This window comes from Gallus gallus, chromosome 1 (assembly GCF_016699485.2).
Source record: "Gallus gallus isolate bGalGal1 chromosome 1, bGalGal1.mat.broiler.GRCg7b, whole genome shotgun sequence".
Classification (NCBI taxonomy): Eukaryota; Metazoa; Chordata; class Aves; order Galliformes; family Phasianidae; genus Gallus; species Gallus gallus.
The window spans coordinates 35,073,042-35,091,430 of record NC_052532.1 but is presented as its reverse complement, the minus strand read 5'-3'; positions in this window follow the sequence as shown (position 1 = coordinate 35,091,430).

The window sequence follows — 18,389 nt, the reverse complement described above, 5'->3', positions numbered from 1 at the left end:
CATCGCTGTGTGTTTGGGTTTTTTTTCTGAGCCCTGGAGCCTACCACAGGCCCTGCACTGCTTTTCCATGGCCTCACACCTGGCTGCAGATGTTTGCCTGGGTGGCACCCCAGGGCCTGCTGGCCAGCTGTCGGGATTAAGGCGTTGCCCTGGAAATCAGCCCTTTTCTGGCTCACAGGGTGCGGGATCAGCAACTCTTTCTTCATGCACATGCACCAAGCATGATTTCACTTGGAAATCTGTGCCTTGCTAGCTAGCACCGCTCCGAGGGGGCTGTGCCAAGCCCTCCTCCGTGCAGCCTCCAGGGAAGGCAGAAAGCACAAGGAAATCTCTGAGGATGGGCACAGAAATCAAGATGCTTTTTATGGCTATACTACAGCACTGGCTGTCAGAGGCAGTTGGGCAGCACCATGCTGGGCTGTGCAAAAAACCAGGTGTTGGGCAATGTACTGCAGCTCTGCAGGTGGGGTAAAGGCACAACCCAAATGCCTGGCAGTGATAAGGCCAGATTTTGGCAATGGCTGCTGGAATAAACATGCATTTTATCTCACTCACAGTCAGCAAATAAGAGCGCGATGGTGAGCCTGCACACCCCATCTGAGACCTCCTGTAGACAGCTGCTGACTTCTAACCCCAGCCCCTCTGCCAACACAGCCCATGCCCCAGAAGGTATGGTGTCCATGGGCGAGTGCTCAGGGCGTGGGGAATGAATGGCTTTCCACAGGCACAGAAACTCTCTGCCCACCTCCCAGCTGCCATGGAGCAAAAGCATCTCTTGAACATGCGAGACTTTGCTTGTTGTGAGCCAGGCAAAGCACAGTGTCTTGGTCAGCCCCATGCCCACAGTAGCAGCCAGCACCAAGGGCTGGGTTGGCTGCTCTGTCAGAGCTTTTGAGCACAGCCAAGCTTGTTGGATGCAAGGCTTGCGACCCCAATGTCTGCTGTTCTGACCAAGGCACAGCAGCTCCACAGCCTCGGCCTCTGTGCAGGATTTCTGTAGACAGAGATTTCCCTGAGCACTATGGTCAGCTTTGATGCAGTCCTGTCACTGTCCCACTGCACAAGCACTGTCCACAGGCATCCACAGTAATAGAGACTCATTTGGGAGGTAACCTGTTCAGTCTTCATATGTTTCAGCTGTTCCAAAAATAGAAGCTTTCTTGACTAAGCTGCTGCCTGAGCATGACTGGCCACGCATGAGCCCTTTTAACTTATTAGCACTGAGCCGATTATGCGCTGAAGGATGTGCATTAGCCTCATAAGCCAGCACTGAAAATCACTGATTTCCACATCGAAACATTGAAGCTTTATGATCTGTAATTGATGAGTGGGAGTTGGTGAAGGATGTCAAGTGTTATCTTTGTTTTGCTGTGAGTCACTACCAATGTTGGCAAGCATAATGAAAGCAGGGGAATGCATTAGGGGCCAAATATTGTACTTTTTGCAGCAAAAGATACTCATCACAGGGATAGAGATGCTATACATCCTGATGTCCTTGCAATCTGATCACTTTCCAGCTAAGAGCTGTATCTCAAAGCTTGGCATGTCTGCGTACGGCTCACTTGGTCGCAGTCTTCAGGGCAATTTTTAGTGTTACAAGTAATACAATCATGCTGAGCTTTCCACTTACTTCTGGATGAAGATAGCAGAGCCATATACACACATTTTGAAGTATCTGTGTATTCATATATACCTTCCTCCCCCTCTACAGTGAGCAAAAAGCAGTGGTTTTCTTAGTACAGCATCCAAGGGACTGACTTCTCAAAAATATATTACACAGCTCAGTCTGAGCCCCACTTTACAGAGTTGGCTTAGCCTGTGGTGTACCACCTGGGAGGCCTCTGTATAGGCAGGCTGGAGGGACACATCTGCAGTATGCCACTCTCTCCCCTGAATCCAATGTGATTCCTGCCATGCTTGGCTGAACTGGCAAAACTCCAGCAGCTGCAAGAGTAGGCTCATCAGCTGCCCTAATGATCCGGGTGGCTAGATCCCCACAGCTACGGGCATTATTTCCTACAAATCTTGATTGTTGGGTTGTTGGGTTTTTTTTTTCCTCCAAATCTTTTTTTTTTTTTTCCCCAGAGAGATGAAATTTTGTCAGACCTCTATTGGCTTCTATGGGAGACTTAGATGATGGACTCCTTTACATTCCCCTGCAAATCTCACTAATGGTGAATGTTCTTCTGCCATAAAAGCTCTCAGTTCTGTCCCTGTGAATAGTCAAAGCTCATGTAACAGAACTAATCACTGATTCTGTGGGTGCTTTCCACCAAATGTCAGATGTCCTGAGCAGCTTATTAAGTGAGTTCTGTCTCTAATAAATGCTTTGCTCACCTACAGAGAGCCCAATAAGTAACAAAGCACTAAACATAAATCCTCTTCAGCCAGAGCATCAATATTTAAGAATATCAATTTTTAATGCTGTCATTTTAATTTCATTATATGCATTGATTTATTTCAGCATGCAGGAACAAAATCAGAAACTAATTTAGCTAATGAGTTCAGTTAAGCTTTTCTTTTAAAAAGGCAGTGGAAATTAGCGTAGGTCTGGGGCTTTGAAACAGTTCATTTTAAAAGGAAGAGGAAGTTGCACTCAGAAGAAGAGGCATTTTGATCAAATCACAGTCACATGTCGGGCCATTTAGGGACATTCACCAGAGTCCAATTTTTTTTACCATAAGCTACAAAGATTTGACGTGAATGAGTGAGTTGATTAAAATCCTCACAGTCTCTTTACAAACAGTGGTGTTGAGTTGCTAGTACAGTGATAGTAGTTAATCCCCAGTTGTATCTATTTTAAAAGTCAACTTTAAGCATATGTTCAGGGCTGATACATTTCTCTGTAGGTGGCTTTCTTGCAGCACAGTTTGTAGTTTGCAGCATTTCAGCTGATTTCCCTCTGGGATATCAGTTTTCAAGTATTCTGTCTTGGCTAAGAAATTAAAACTCCTCAGATGAACAGGTCAACATTCAGAAATCAAGTCTGGATCACTCTTAGTACAACTCAAGTCCATGCAAAAGCAGAAGCTATGCAAGAGAAGACCAGAGGCAGTCACATACTATCTTGCTACAAGCACTAGAAAAAATTATTACTGTCCCAGAGAAGTACAAAGAACCATGTCTCTTAAATAGATAGCAGAAGTCACATTTTTGCATATCTGCGCCCTGGGCTATTGGATCTCTGGAGGCAGGTAGCACCTACCTGGGAAAGGAAGGCAGCTGTCAGCCCACTGGTCTTTGATTGTCCCTCTCCCCATCTTCCCCATCCACCAAAACCCAGAAGTTTTGGCATGTAGACTCTGCAGGAGTCTAGGGACCTGTAAGTGGGATGCATGTGCCCATGAAAGGGGGTCAAAGTGTACAGAGGGAAAATACTGGAACACAATGGGAGAGCGCTCCCTGAGAACCACAGCCTGAATAGAGTACGGATTACACCCACGAAAGAGAGCTGTGGGTGCCCCAAAGTAACTCTCAGGCCTAAATATATCGAGCCTGTTTGTTCAGGGAATATAACAAGATGTGATGAGCAGAGCATCAAGCAATTTCTTGAGCTGCCAAGGCAGCTTGGCACTCAGATGGACTGAGACATGAACAGTCGTTACCCCAGACAAATCTACCACGATTTTTTAATGGGGCATTTTTAATGGGTGTTGCAGCTTCTACCAGATCTCTTCATTTTTACAATTTGACTGTTACTTTATCTAGAATGATAGTTTTAGGCTGCTGCTGTCTTTTTGATTAAGTTTTCATATGTATTATGCTTTCCATGTGCAAGGAAACTGTTATTTCAGGTCCCATATGCACAAGTAAGTGAAACTAAAAGGTGGAGAATAAAATAGACTTCATCTGCAGTTGATGACTTATGAATGATATGTTTTCTCAGCTGTGCTCTTCAAGAAAGCCATCACAGAGGCTTTCCAAACCACTGTCTTTTTTCAGGAAAATGTACTGAAAAGGAGTAACCAGATCTCCCAGGAAAATACAGTCATCATTTCCCCTGCAAAAGACCTGCACTGTATGTGATCTTGAGCAGACCTGTCCCTGCCTGCTATGGTTTCCTTGCCAGCACTGCTCTGTCTTATGCACTTACACCTAAGTCCCTGGATCTGGGCTTCTCTATGCCATTTGCTCATATATAGTGCAGTACACTGCATGTCAGTAAGCCCCTATATTTTTGCTTGAGTTCAGCAGAGTATCTCTGCACATGAAAGCCTAGTATCAAGGTATACATTTGGTGCCAAAATTAAGAGATACGTTATGCTCATCTTTAAGTTCTCCTCCCTGCCTATTCCTCTACTTTCTGCAGGAAAAACAGCAGTATTAACAGAGCTTCTCTAAACTGCTTTTATTGTTAGTGCTGCCATTAACTTTTGTATGTGATCACAGGGCTTCTTCCTGGCGGCGGTGGGGGCACGTGGCTAGTGGGCATGTTGGTGATGGGCTGACAGTTGGACTAGATGCTCTTAGTGCTCTTTTCCAACCTTAATGACTCGAGTCTGTGATATAGATACGGTGACGCAGTTTATCGGGACACTGTGAAAAGCCTGTATCAGTGCTAAACACACTGTCCCTTTGTTGTCTTTTGCAGGGACTGAGTCAGGGGAGTCAGATCCCAGCAACTATTCCTAGAATATATTTTATTAATATTTTTATGAAGAGATTCTGAGCCATGCACCTGGCATGCACTGGCGGCCTTGGTCTGGGTGCCCTGAGTATCTCCACTCTCACAGGTTCAGGAGGAGTACCAGTGTCCAAGGATGCTGTTACCCCTCCTCAGCACACACCTTTTCTCTCTTCAGCTCACTGTTTTCTGGTGGCTGTTTCTCCATCTACATCCATAGGTATCCACAAGTGCCCATCACACCAATCCACGCAGAAGGGGCTTTATTGGTCATCACTCTCCCAGTTCATACCTCTGTTTGATATTCTAAGGACACCTAAAATGAGGGGATGTGCACTTTTACTTGAAACATTTCTCATTATAACTCCTTTTCTATAAGCAGAACATGTCCTGAGGTGGAATTGTTACATATTCATGATGATATCTTTGTTTTTACATCCTCTGGGGAGAGAGGCTTTGCCTACAATGGAAAGAGGGAGGAAAAAGAGGAAATTTTTTGCCATAGGAAAAAAAGAAAGAAATATTATGATTTTTCCAGTTTCTTTTCAAAAAAGACACAATGAAATTTATATGCAATAGAGAATGTGTTGATTTCAACTCTTTGAAAAGGTAGGTCAACTCTTTGAAAGGGTAGGTAACAGCAGGACAAGAGGAAATGGTTTTAAGTTGAAGGAGGGAAGATTTAGGTTGGATGTCAGGGGGGAAGTTCTTTACTATGAGAGTGGTGAGGTGCTGGCACAGGCTGCCCAGAGGGGTTGTGGATGCCCCATCCCTGGAGGTGTTTAAGGCCAGGCTGGATGGGGCTCTAGGCAGCCTGATGTAGTACTTGGTCTAGTGGTTGGCAACCATGCCTGTGGCAGGGGAGTTGGAACTTGATGATCCTTGAGGTCCCTTCTAATCAAAGCCACTCTATGAGGATTCTGTGATTCTATGAGGAGAGTGCCCACTTTCCACCTGGCAGTCACTTTGCTCCGGGGAGAATGCACGTGAAGGGATGAGAAGGAAAAATGACCCATAGCTCGTCACATACAGCAGTAGAAGGCCTAAGCCAAGTCAGGAAGCTTTACTGAAAAAAAAAGGGGAGGTAATCTGATCCTTAGTTAATTGAAGCAATTAAGGCAATGCCAAGCTGAAAAGCAGGTTTGGCTTCTTTCATTATTCAGCCTCAACTTTTACTTTCAGCGCATCCAGTTTCTGAGTACCCTGGCAATCATGGGCCATGGAAAAGAATTCTCTGTGTAAATGAAAGGTATTTGATTGTGGACCAACCTACTGGTTTATTACCTGCGAATGAACTCTGAACTTCCTTGAGCCATATCTGTGGTTTATCTGCCCTCCCTGGCTCCCTCCCCAGCTTGCACTGCCTGTGCAGGAGGCCCTGATCTCTGCCCTGAGCCCTGGCTGCTCCCAGAAGGGAACTTCTGCTTTAGAAACTACCACAGCACACATCTTTCCTGAAGGACAAGTGAGTCTGCAAAGTCGTAGAAACATGCAAGCTTTGAACCCAGAGCCAGTATCAGTAGTATAAACTCTCCCCACCCAAACAACCACTTAGGGTTAGAAGAAAGGAAGCCCTTTCTGTCCCAGCATTGTGAGGGACCACCCCATCACCATTAGTCACCAAGCCTTTTGGTCAAGCTCTGCCTTCCTCTCTGCTTTTTGATTCTCCTGTGGTGGCCCTTCTCAGAGCAGCTGCTGGGATGCAGACTGAAGCAGCAGCTGGTAAGGGCCATACTCCACTTCTGCTCCCACAGGATATGTGACCTGCTACCCCAAAACCGCAAGAACTGGAGTGCACCAGTTTGTTCTACAGAAAAGAGACAAAGAGTAGGTTTGGTTTTATGCATTCATCCCTGGAGACATCTGTGGCCAGGTAGGATGGGGCCATGGGCACCCTGATCCAGTGAGTGACAATCCTGCCCATGGTGCAGGGTTGGAACTGAGTGGTTTTTAAGGTCCCTTCCAACCCAACCCAACCCATTATGTGATTCTGTGAAATATAACTCTTTGACATAAAAAAAAAAATGAAGTTCACTTGGAATTCCAAAACATCAGCCATTCCAACACTTGCATTTCAGAAGAGGCTTATTCTTCCAAAATGGAACATGACTATTCTGTATCACATGGGAGTGACAGTAAGAGGAACAAAAGGAAACAGACATAAGTGGGCTGTTTTTGTGGTAGTGACTTCACAATGGACTTTTTTTCCCCCCCATTCAAATTCAGTCATGTGGAAAAGCGATACCCACAGATGACAATAATGGGAAATTTATTTGTATCATATTAATTTACGAAATCATTAGTGACTTGAAAGTGTGACTCATGCTGATGCCCAGGAACCACTGCAAGAGCAGAATACCAGCATATTCAAAGACATTCTAAAATACAGTCACTGAGCAATCTCCCTTGGGCCCTTCACATCTGCAATTTTGAAAATTTCTTCCAAACAAATGAAAGAAAAGAATTTATGAAGGGGGTAGAGGGAGGAAGGGGAAGTAGAGAGTCAGAGAGTTGCAGTGAAAGGAAGAACACTACCCAGACTCTCCTAAAAGCTAGAACAGAGCTGTACATTAGACCTGGTATTGAGTGGCAATAGTAAGATTCACAAGTCTGTCAAATTAGCAATAACTAATCCAGCCGCAGAGGTCCTGGTTTATCAAAACTCTTGTTTTCTTGTTTAAGAGCTAAAGATTATGTAAAGAAAGCATACATAAAGAAAATACAGAAAACACAAACAAAAAGTCAGCCAGGATGACTGGAAATACTGAAATGTTTGGGGGGCTTTTCAATAACATCAAGGGTTGGGCTGAAGTAGGTTATGCATTTGCTTAAAGTTAAGCATATGTTTAAGTCATTTGCCAAGCGGAGTCCTAAATACCATTGATTCAATATTGTCTGGAGCTTAACAACTGCAGTCTATGAGGTACACATTCCTGGATTCTTCTTTCTCCCTTTCCCTTTTTGTATTGGCCTCAGCAAGCCCTGTGGCTGAAGATCCACCAATTGACCGCAGTTAACAGGCTGATGCAGATCATTGGGTCTCTGCAAGTTTTTATTCATTCTTAGGAAGAAATGTACGCTTCAGTTGCTATTGTTAAGTAATCACCAGGCTCACGGATAGGTGAGCACTGCAGAGCGTTACAGTAGATAACATTACTAGGAGCTATTATTTCCTTTTTAATAGCTTGGTCAGTATTTTATAACAATGAAAAGGTTCACCACTCAGCAATAATAAGCTATAACTAACTCTTGTATGTAGCAGAGACTGTAAATATTGTGTGGCATCCACACGTTTCTAGACAACAAGCAGATTTAGAGATTTAAGTGGCGTGAAATACTGTTTCTATCTGTGATAGCAATAGCTTAAAGCCCTGGAAGATATATTCCAGATGTTCTGTGCTAATAGGATTATTTCATAAACCTATAGACAGACGTTAGGAGCAACACCCTAGTTAAGCACTTTGCAATCCCCACGTAGCTTTTATTTATTTATTTATTTCCATCTGAATTAATGGCTCTTTGGTCTTGTGTTGGCTTCACCCAGTTGTCGTAGATCACAAGAGAGCCATCATTTACTGCCAAGTGATCACTTACTCATCTAGATTTCCAGGCCTCATTATATATTCATGCTGATTCAAAGGACATGCACTGAATTCTTGAGGTGGAGTCTCAGTGGACCGAGTGATGGCTATGTATAAGTTAGTATAACAAAAGCGATCAGTGCAGTTTGTGGATACTCTCAATTTTCACACATACATTTACACATACACACATGGAGTGTGTATTTTATAGATTTGTTATTTCCGTTGGTGTGCATACACAGAAACAACTATGATTCCACATGCTAATATCAAAGCTGAAGAATAAAGCTGAGGAATGTAAAGGCTGACATTTCTTATTTATATTTAATTTTGAAGATGACGGCTGGATGAGCATGAATTTTTCTTTTAGTTTGTATTTATCCCCAAAGCATATTAAAAAGACAGCTTCCCTTCATTTCTACTTCGAATGCGTCTGGTGCCCTCAAGTGAAACCACTGACTCATGCTCCTTCAAAAGCCTCTGGGGATCTTTAATTTAGGAAACTAGATTCAAGAGAAAATACTTGGCTTTGCTGTCTTGGAGTAAGTTAAAATCAAAATCTTTGGCCGTAGGACTGCCTTCTCATAACACATTCCAAGGGCTGACTTTCTTTTTATTGGTCGGCTTGTAACGTTTTGTAGCCAAGTATTTTTCCCTACGTCTATTTTGTGGAATTAGAACAAAGCAGCTGTATCTTACATGTCAAACACACCTTTGCTGCTGCAAAGCACTTCTGCGGGAAAGTCAGACAGGCTACGTCTTCCAGGTTGTACTTGATCTCTTTGATTTCCTTCACTCTTCTCCCAGATCTTTGCCAGAACTGGAAAACTGAAATATGCCTTTCATATAATTGACGAGAGCTGAAAATATACATTATTAATGTTAACACCATGGAACTCATTTATTCCTTTCCTTTAAAAAAATAAATACTAGTTGCAGTTGTATGGTGATTCAAGTCTTGCAGTGGCTCTTACAGCGTCCTGTGGTTTTCAGCACAAAACTAGGATAAGAAAAAGCTTTCCCCTGTAAAACTTACAGTGCCACCTACTTCCTGGTGGCAGCAGCATCTTTACCTCTCCTACTTATGCCAGCAGTACAAAGGTGGTAATTAATATCTGAATACCTCATCTCGTGTATGATCTTGTGAAAGTTGGTTAAAAAATAATAATAAATTGATTTGTAGGCTTTTTTTTAATATATAGGTTTCGTTTCTTCCTTTTCTTTTTCCATTTTTTTTTTCCTGTGAGATTTCTTTACATGTATTTCTTAACTTCAGCAGCCATGCACATGTGGAATGATGCTTTAGGGAGAGCTGGTAGAAAACAGTATTTCAGCTCATTATTTTAACTCAATTAATAGAAACCAGGCTTGAACCATCCCTCCTGCCTTTCATCGTGAAGATAAGTATATTAAACAGAGACAGATCATTATATATTCTGTATGCATGGATCAGAATGCTTAAAAATAGATTCAGCAGAGAAACATCACTTCATAACCTTATTTCTTCCAGGCTATGTTTGTTTACTGGATAACAAACCTCTCTGTAGAGTAGCTTGCAGAAATAAAATACAAACATTCCATAAGCCCTAAAAGAAGACCAATGTAAATGAACTACTGTTAGTTCTGTCAGTGTATAAATACAGCAGTATGCAGCCCATGACTCCAAAACTTACACCTTAAACACCCTTGGGACAGTGTATAGGGAGAGTAAACAGAATAATCAGCACGGTCATGACAAAGATGTTAATTATAATTTTTCATGCATTTTTTTTTACTCAAATAACAGCATGGCTTTCCTCCCTTTCTTCAGTCATAATTTACCCCCAGAAATCCCAAGGTCATCCATTAAAACACTGCACGAGTGGGAGATTATGTTTCCTAACTTCAGACACTGATAATCAAGATGTTGACAGTTGACCTAGTCATCCCAGCTCCCTTCATGCTCAATGGAGAGAAATAGGCACGCTTTAGGGGGCAATTCATTAGCCTTGTTTTAAGCATTTGCTCTGGGGTAGGTGAACTGAACACTCGCATGGGTGAAAGTTTTTTCTCCAAAGGGAACCTTGATGACTAACTCAGATACAGATGCCTACTCTGATTTTGGCAATTTCTTTCTCTAGGCCTCTGCAGCTGTGAAAAGCCACAATTCAGGGTATGGGTCCCTTTGGTGTAATGCAGAATGTTCATTCCTGTGTTTTGGATGGCTCCCGGGGATGGGCTCATCACAGAGACACAGCTCAAAAAACGTGATGGTTGGTCATTTTCTGCTGGCAGCTGAGGGGAACAGTGGAGAAGAACTGTTGGTAGTGTTTTCCTTATGTCTTCCCCTAGAAATTCAGACTTGTGTTTATCTTCCTAGGAACAAGTGCCTCAAGTTTTGGGAAAGAGATTATAGGATAAACAACAGAACAACTGGAACCATCCGTGAAACAGCTGCAATGGCAGTGGTGGAAAAGGACTGCTGGGGAAATACTAAGGCAAATCTTGCACTGCACAGCCAAATCTAAGAGAATATTTCTCTGAGGCTGAAGCCATGATAACTCACCCCAGTCGCATAATCACATCCTTCCCTTCACTTACTCTTATTACACAGATTTGATTATTCTGTCAGCAAATACCCTACATCCTTGAAATGGATTACATGTTTGGAAATATGGAAAATGCCAGTAGGTTAAACATAATTCACATAAAGCTAATAAAAAGAACAAAAATAATTTACATATTAAGCACAGAATTCTCATCTGCCAGAAGACAGCACGGAAATTGATCTCTCACAAATACAGACTGAGGAAGAAGGCTGAAGAAGGAATTGAGCTCAAAAAGAGGACGTAGCATGACTTTATCAAAAGCAGCCTGAATTTAAAAGGTATGAAATTGGTAGGAAGAAATCCATTAGCCACAATGCATCAGCACTTGTCCAGTACGTGAAGATTCCATAGCTGCTCTGAAGAAATTTGTACTGATCAGGGCAAACTGCTGCTTATATGCAGAAATCCCAGATAACCTCAACATGACAGGCACACACTACGGTCAATTTAAAACTGCCTAGATAAGTTATACCGTGAGAAGTCGAAGAGCAGTTCAGAAATATTAGTTTATCTTGTTCCTGAATGTAATGGTTATTGTGTCCTTAACTTGAAATGCTCTCAAAAGAGTTGTCAAGTGTTGTGTGTATGAACTCAGACATGTGGTTCTGTCAGCTGCACATTGTGTTTGCCTACGTATGTGTACATACACAGGAGAAAGAATGAACTGAAATTAATGACTTTGCTTCTGGAATTAAGATTCCCAGGGAGGCTAATTACCGCATACTATTGCTAGCAAGCAGGTATAGCACGTGGAAGTATACATAGAAATGTTGCTCAAGTACTAACATTTCTTCAGATTATTTAATCCTCATTGCACAGAGATTCTGTCCAATAGCAGAATAGTAATTGTACCATCATTTCAGAAAAAAAGAAGTCTTTTTCTCACAAAAGGCAAACCAATTGAAGTTGGCCATAGATACCACGCCCTTCACCAATGCCAACAATCTCCAACCACTCATATGTTGAAGTCTTATCTATTTCACCAGTTCTTGCCCTTGAAAACTCATTACTGTAGTATCAAAGTGATTGCTTTTACTGGTTTATGATGCTTGTCTGAGCTTGTAGGTGAAGTTTTCCACATGGGTTCAGTGTGTGTCAGACTACATGGCCACTTGCTTTGTAAGCTCTGCTGAGAACAGCTCGTCTGCTTTGAGAGAGGGGAGGATAAAATGAGGATATTTGCTTCTTTCAAAGGAGAAAAAAGATTATGACGACCTCTTCAAAGCAGTCCCATGCCCTGCAGGAGACTGAAATTTAGCAAGGTGACATTTCCTCCCTAATTTTAAGAATATCCATGTAATTTAAGGCTTTTTTTTTTCTATACTGTTATCACTACCTTTTTTGACAGAAGTATGATTCCAGCCTATCTAGGTCTGAAATGGGAGCATCTAAACAAAAGAAACTAACAGTCAGCCAAGGGGCAACACTTTTACCTTTTTCCTTCACCTAAGCACAAACTGCAGGGTAGGGACAGTCAATACACGAAGAAGCTGAGAAGATGCTGAAAAGTGACAAACCCCACAACAAATCCTATACCCTTAGTATTAATAAATAGACCCCTGACTATAAACAATTCACAAAGGTAAAAAGTAGAGCTTTTACTTTACACTGAATAATGTAATCAGACTTTTTTTTTCTTCAGAGACACAAGAGCCCAGAGAGCTGGCCTTTTCAGTGAATGCCAATCATTCATGTTCATGACCTATGATGCATGCAGTATGCATTTTAATTTCAAGCAAACTTTTGGGACATATCTAGCATCACCCCGGGCCCTGTCACAGAAACACAAAGACATTTGAAAACAGTTTTAAAAGACAACACTGATGACTCCGTTCCTGTTACTGCTTCCCCTGATCAGCAAACAATGGAGGGAGGAAGGCAGTCTGGAAGGTTGCTTTTCAACTGCTTCATGCAGGAGTAGTCTGGGACTCAACACATAATGCCAAGGGATTTTAGAAGATGTGCAGACATTGGCATGTACAGTTAGGGGTTAGAAAATAGGATGTATTTATTTTGCTGCCTGCAGAATGCATAAGTATGCATATTGGCAGAGGTCAAAGGAGACTACTTCAGATCCACTCGCTTTGTAATGGCACATAGTTTGCAGGAAGGGACTAAATTAAAGACCTCCGGGTTTATTAAGGACTCCTCATGTTGAAGAGTGTCACACTCAGGTTTCCCCCTGTCTCCCTCCATGGCCTGTAATTTAGACCTACAATGCAAGATAGGCCAGGGTGCTTCAGTAGCTGCCATAATGAGAATAGCTGTTGCTCCAGGCACTAATGACGTGGATCACTGTGGGTCAGGATGTGCTCTATGTAGTCAAATTAGGTCCACCTTATGCTGCATAAAATCCTATTGACACAATATAAGTCAGGTTAGTGATTTGGCTAAATATATGCAAGCAGATAATAGCGGAAAAGTACCAAATCCATCAAACTCAGGTGTTGTCTCTAGGACTGGTAGTTAGTGGATGCTTATAAAAGAGTTTACATTATGCTTGGCCAGGCTGACATTTTCCCACAGTGTCCTCCAGCCTAAGCAATCAGATACTTGTTGAACCAATATGAAGTGTAAAATCACCGAAGCAAAGCTTTCAGCTTTGTGCTGCACTTCAGGGATTGGGGTTCCCATAGTATTTTACACTACTCCCAAACTAAAAGTCACTGAAGCAGATTATGGTATCATTCAGAGTAACTAAAAAGGCATTTTCAAATACTTCCCAAATCTGTGGGCTTCAGTTTCTCAGAAGGTTTGAGAGTGGGAAGAGGGAAGTATGGTTGAACCCAGGAAATGAGTTATCTCCCACAGTTTAAGGAAAGAGTCTGTGCAAGTGTTGACATAGCCTAGACATGGATGAGGTTTGTCTTCTGGTGCCCTGGAGCCTTTGCTTGAATAGCCTATGAGGCTTCTTAACATCAAAGGGGCAGATGGACCATCTCTCTTGGAGATGGCTTGATTTTCACCCATTTCCAAGTCTAAGCACTGCAAACCTGACCTTCTGTCAGTGTGGCTGTCAAGGAAAAAACCCACAGGGCCTTTTGCTGGGCCTCAGCTTTCTCAGGAAACGGAGAGGTTATTCCAGTGGTAGCAGGCTCAGTAGTGTCCATGTCACTCCGTGTCTGTGTAGGAACTGAATTCAGAGTTTATAGCTAACCTTGTATCGTTTTATGCACTGTCTGAGACAAAATGAGTATTCTGGATGCAGCATTTGGCATGTCAGTCAGTGCAGTCCTTGGCTGGGATCAGCCAAGGCAGATTCTGTTTCTGGAAGGGGGGAAAGGCATGCTCTGCCTCCCCAAAGGTTTTCCTACAGCTGTCATTCAAGGCGGAGGGAAGGAGCCAAGCTGCACCAGGCAGTGCACATTTCTTGAATAGTTTCTGTACTGTCAACAGCTGGTGGCTTCAGTTCACAGCCAACTGGCTGCTGGAGCTGGTCTATTTTGGGGCCGTGTTTGCTCCTCAGTCTGATTCCGGTGCACTTCCAGTCAGGAGCTCAGCTCTACCCTCAAGCTGTAGAGTCAGGAGAAACCTGTTTCCAAACTCTCTGAGAAATGGAGTATACAGTCAAACAGAATATGCTTCCTTCAGTGCATGTCACCTCTGCAGAAAGCCGCTGCCTTGTACTTCCCAAGGGTCAGCCATCTCGGAGCCCTGCCCAGTTGTGTTTTTGGCCCCTTGCTCAGAGTTGGTTCATTCTTGCAAAGTTCAGCTGAGCTAAATTTCACCCTAGTGACTAAAACAGCAACTGAAGATTTGACTGAACCTTTCCCTTCCTTTCTGCTCAGGTCTGAGGGCAAAGGTTATTCTCTTCCCATATTTGCATGTGGACTTTAGCTGGCAGTAATGACCCTGAGCAGACTCAGAGAAGAAGCGTGAATGAAGTAGCACAGGAGCATGTCCTGCATTATAAAACAATGAGATTTCCTATTATGGTTACTTTGCCCATGGGAGAAGCTTGATGCCCTTCCCTAGCCTATCACAGTCACACACACCTATATTACTTTTTCAAGAACAATAAACTTCCCAGTTTGGGGCACCTGGAGGCACGCATCATACAGAAGACATATGTCCTACAGCTGAGCCACATGCTGCCATCTAACTGGAAAGCAGGGCTGGTGCTCAGTCCTACAAAGCCAGGAACAGCTCAGGCATGTCTGAAGAAGACAGAGGTAATCTGGAGACCTTGCTATTTGAAGCCCAGCTTCCCTCTAGCTCTGCATATCCCCAGGCTCTTGCATTCCTAGTAAGCCCTTGCACGTGCAGAAATGAAGCCCAAGCCCACAGTTTGCATGGAACTGCAGAGCAGAAATCTATAGTTTGATTTGGCTGAATGGAGGCCTTAAAATCTCTGTGGGAAATATGAGACACGGCAGACATGGCTGTTCCACCATAAACTGGGATGATTCATTTCCACACAGGGCTGTTTAGAGCAGAATAGGTTTGATTTGATTTGACAAAGCTCTTTCCACTGCAAGTAGGTTTATCTTGCTAAACTTAACAGAATGAGACTGACAAAGCATTTCCCTTGAACTGCAGTTTTCTGAGAACATCTGGGTCTTTATTTGGATAATGCTTCCTTGCTGAACAAGAAACTTTGCTCTGCAAACAGAAATATAGTAAACACAGGAGCCAAGGAGATAGCAGCTGGGGAGCAGTCAGAGCTCAGCCCTGTTTGGTGGAGCCGTGGAGGAGCCAGGTTTTGGCTCCAGCCATCAGCTGGGAATTTTCTGCATGCCAGCAGCATCCATCACATGGGGGCTGCAGGAAATACAGACCATGGCCGCAATGGGGCTGTGTCTGCAGACCTTAGAGCTATCTGTGAAGATCAAGTCCTTCCTCTCTTGTTCTTGCAGGTCTCAGCCACAGGCAGATGCTGGGCTTTGTCCTCAGGGACTGGCATGCATGACATGATATCACCAAGTGTAAGGTGTTTTACGAAAGGCAGTTTTGGTAGTGTGGGAACCTTTTCTCTGACAACAAGAACACTTCCCATTTTTTAGTCTCTGTTTGGCCAACACGGTGTCACCTAGAGATTGCATGGGGTGGGAGGTTAAGGGGGCATCATGTTTCACATCTGCTTTATGTTCCTGAACCGAGCAACTTTCTCTCTGACCCAAACATCTCAAAATGGATGTGGCTATGACAGCACTGGTGACCCAGCTCCTATCCCCAAAGATGACAAGAAGTTGAGAGAGACATGTGTTCGGGGAGGGGCCTGGGAAGATGACAAAGGGGCAGTTATCCCCTTACTCTGCTCTACCTCCCTTTTGCTCAGAGGGCACTGAATCTGCTTATTTGTTACTTCACAATAACCATGGCTATCAGCGCCAGGGAACATAAAACACCGATTCAGGTCTTGCTCTAAAGACCAATTCAGGTCCTCCAGGGAGGAACACAACAGATGGGACTTTCAGAAATGCAGGTGGACTCTGCTGTTGAGGTTTCTAATGCACTCCTACGTGATAAGATGAAGAATATAGCATTTGACCATACCACAAAGGCAATGAGACACTTGTTCTCGTGACTGCAGGCAGCCCTCTGCTAGCAGACTGGCCAGGCCACAGAAGCAAGCAGCCACATCCTCACACCAGATCCCTCCACTTTGTGGAGATGGAAATGGGATTGCCATTTTTTTATAGCAATTTTTCTTACAAAACAATATCAAGAAAATTTTGGTGCATCATCTGAAAACTTGCCTGAGTCTCACTTGGTACTTCAAGGCACTGTCTCCAAGCACCTTGCCCTGCTTATAGCCATAGATGTTTCTGCTGGGACCGGTCCCATCAGGGGGTAATGGCAGTAATCCTATACATGTCCTCCCGGCATGGTGACAGTTTGGATGGGCAGCCAGCCACCTCCTCATCTGTTGCTAAGGGAACACGAGGAGACGAGCTATAATTACACCAATAAACTGTGAGAGACAGCCAAAGAGAGAGAGAGATGCAGAATGGGCATCTGTGACAGTCCCACTTTTTTTTTTTTCCTTTTAATTTTTATTCTATTTATTGCTTTATAAATCACCAACAAGAAGGCATCCAAAACATTTCACGTGCCGGCAGATGTCTGAAATGTAAGTGGGGTCTTTTGTGTGGAACTATCAGTGGCTTCTTAAGGACAATGGAATGAGAAAAGTGGTAAATCGTGCAATTTATGCCGGTCACCAGCACCTCCTTGGAAATAAATGCACAGAATTGGAGCATTTAACGGAAAAGATGGGGAGGGAAGTGTCAGTTGGTGGAATATGACATTATGTGGGGCTAAATTGCACCTGGTCTGTAGAGTGGCTTGAGGAATGAAAGTCTCCTCCTCCAACACCAGCTTGTGGTACTTTGCTAAGGGGATCCCACTGTGATGCCACGTCTTTCCAAGGGGGGAAGCCTCTCCGGATAGCAGAGCACCCTGGAAGTGCTGTTGTGCTGCACTCCCACCTGTGAGCTCCCACTGGCAGGTGAAGGCCACCCGGCCCCACGGCTTCGGCAGTATTGGATAAGCAATTAATTAATTAATAATTAAACAATTAATTTTCCAGAGTTACTAATCATTATTCAGCAGTCTTCACAGCAGCATGCTTATCCTTTGACCTAAAAAATACCCTTTCAGGATGAATACAGTCTGTTTCTGTAACACCTACACTTCTGCACCACACAATGCAAGTTACAGGGAGGCTCTTGATCCGGGAGAAACTGAGTCACTTGCTGGTAAGTGGCTGGATTAGTAGCATTGCAACAAAGAATGAGCTAATAGGGAGGGGAAAAGGAAGAAGAGAAAGGTTTGAAGGCAATTAAAAATATTTAGCAATAAGCAAGTTCAATGGGAGCTTCTTACTCCAAAAGGATTGCGCCTCACAGAAGAGGTGGTGCGATCCTCACCTTGAGAAGAACAAAGAATAAATCTCCTCCAAATGCTATGAAACAACTATTGAGTATTTGGTCAGATCAAATGAGAGCTCAATAGAAACGGCCCTGCTGAATTCACCAAAATTGTAGATGACCTTCCAATGCTATGTTCTCAGCGCATGCATATGTCTGTCATTGCAACAGGAAACAAAAAAAGGCAAATTGAGCCCTGCTGTACCTCTGCCAGACCGGGCAGCAGCACAGCAAGGAGCGTGGCCAAGCATGGCTACACCCTGCTGGGAGCCAGTGTGCTTCTCTTACTGTCAAGCACATGTATTCATGCGCACACATTACTTAATTATGGACCTTAATGAAACGTGTCAGTACAATGCAGTTCTCTCAAATTCCTTCCAACTTATCCATGCTAAATGCTCAGGGTGAAGCTATTCTGAACAGTTCGCGTATATCTGTATGTGCCGTTCCCAGGAAACACTGTGCGTTTTAAACAGTATGAACTGGACTTGAGCTAATGAAGTTAAACGGGGCTGGCAAATGATTGTGAACTAGACATGATTTAGTAAATGTGTCCTGAAAGAACAATATTTATGAAGGCAGAAATCTCGCTTTGTGCACTCTGGGGAAGCTTTCTGCAAACAGATGACTCTGGCTCCCAGGATTTCAGCTATCACTCATGCCTCCCAAACAAGGACCTTCCTCCCTGAATCATCTGTCTGTACCTGAAACCCAAAACTTTCCC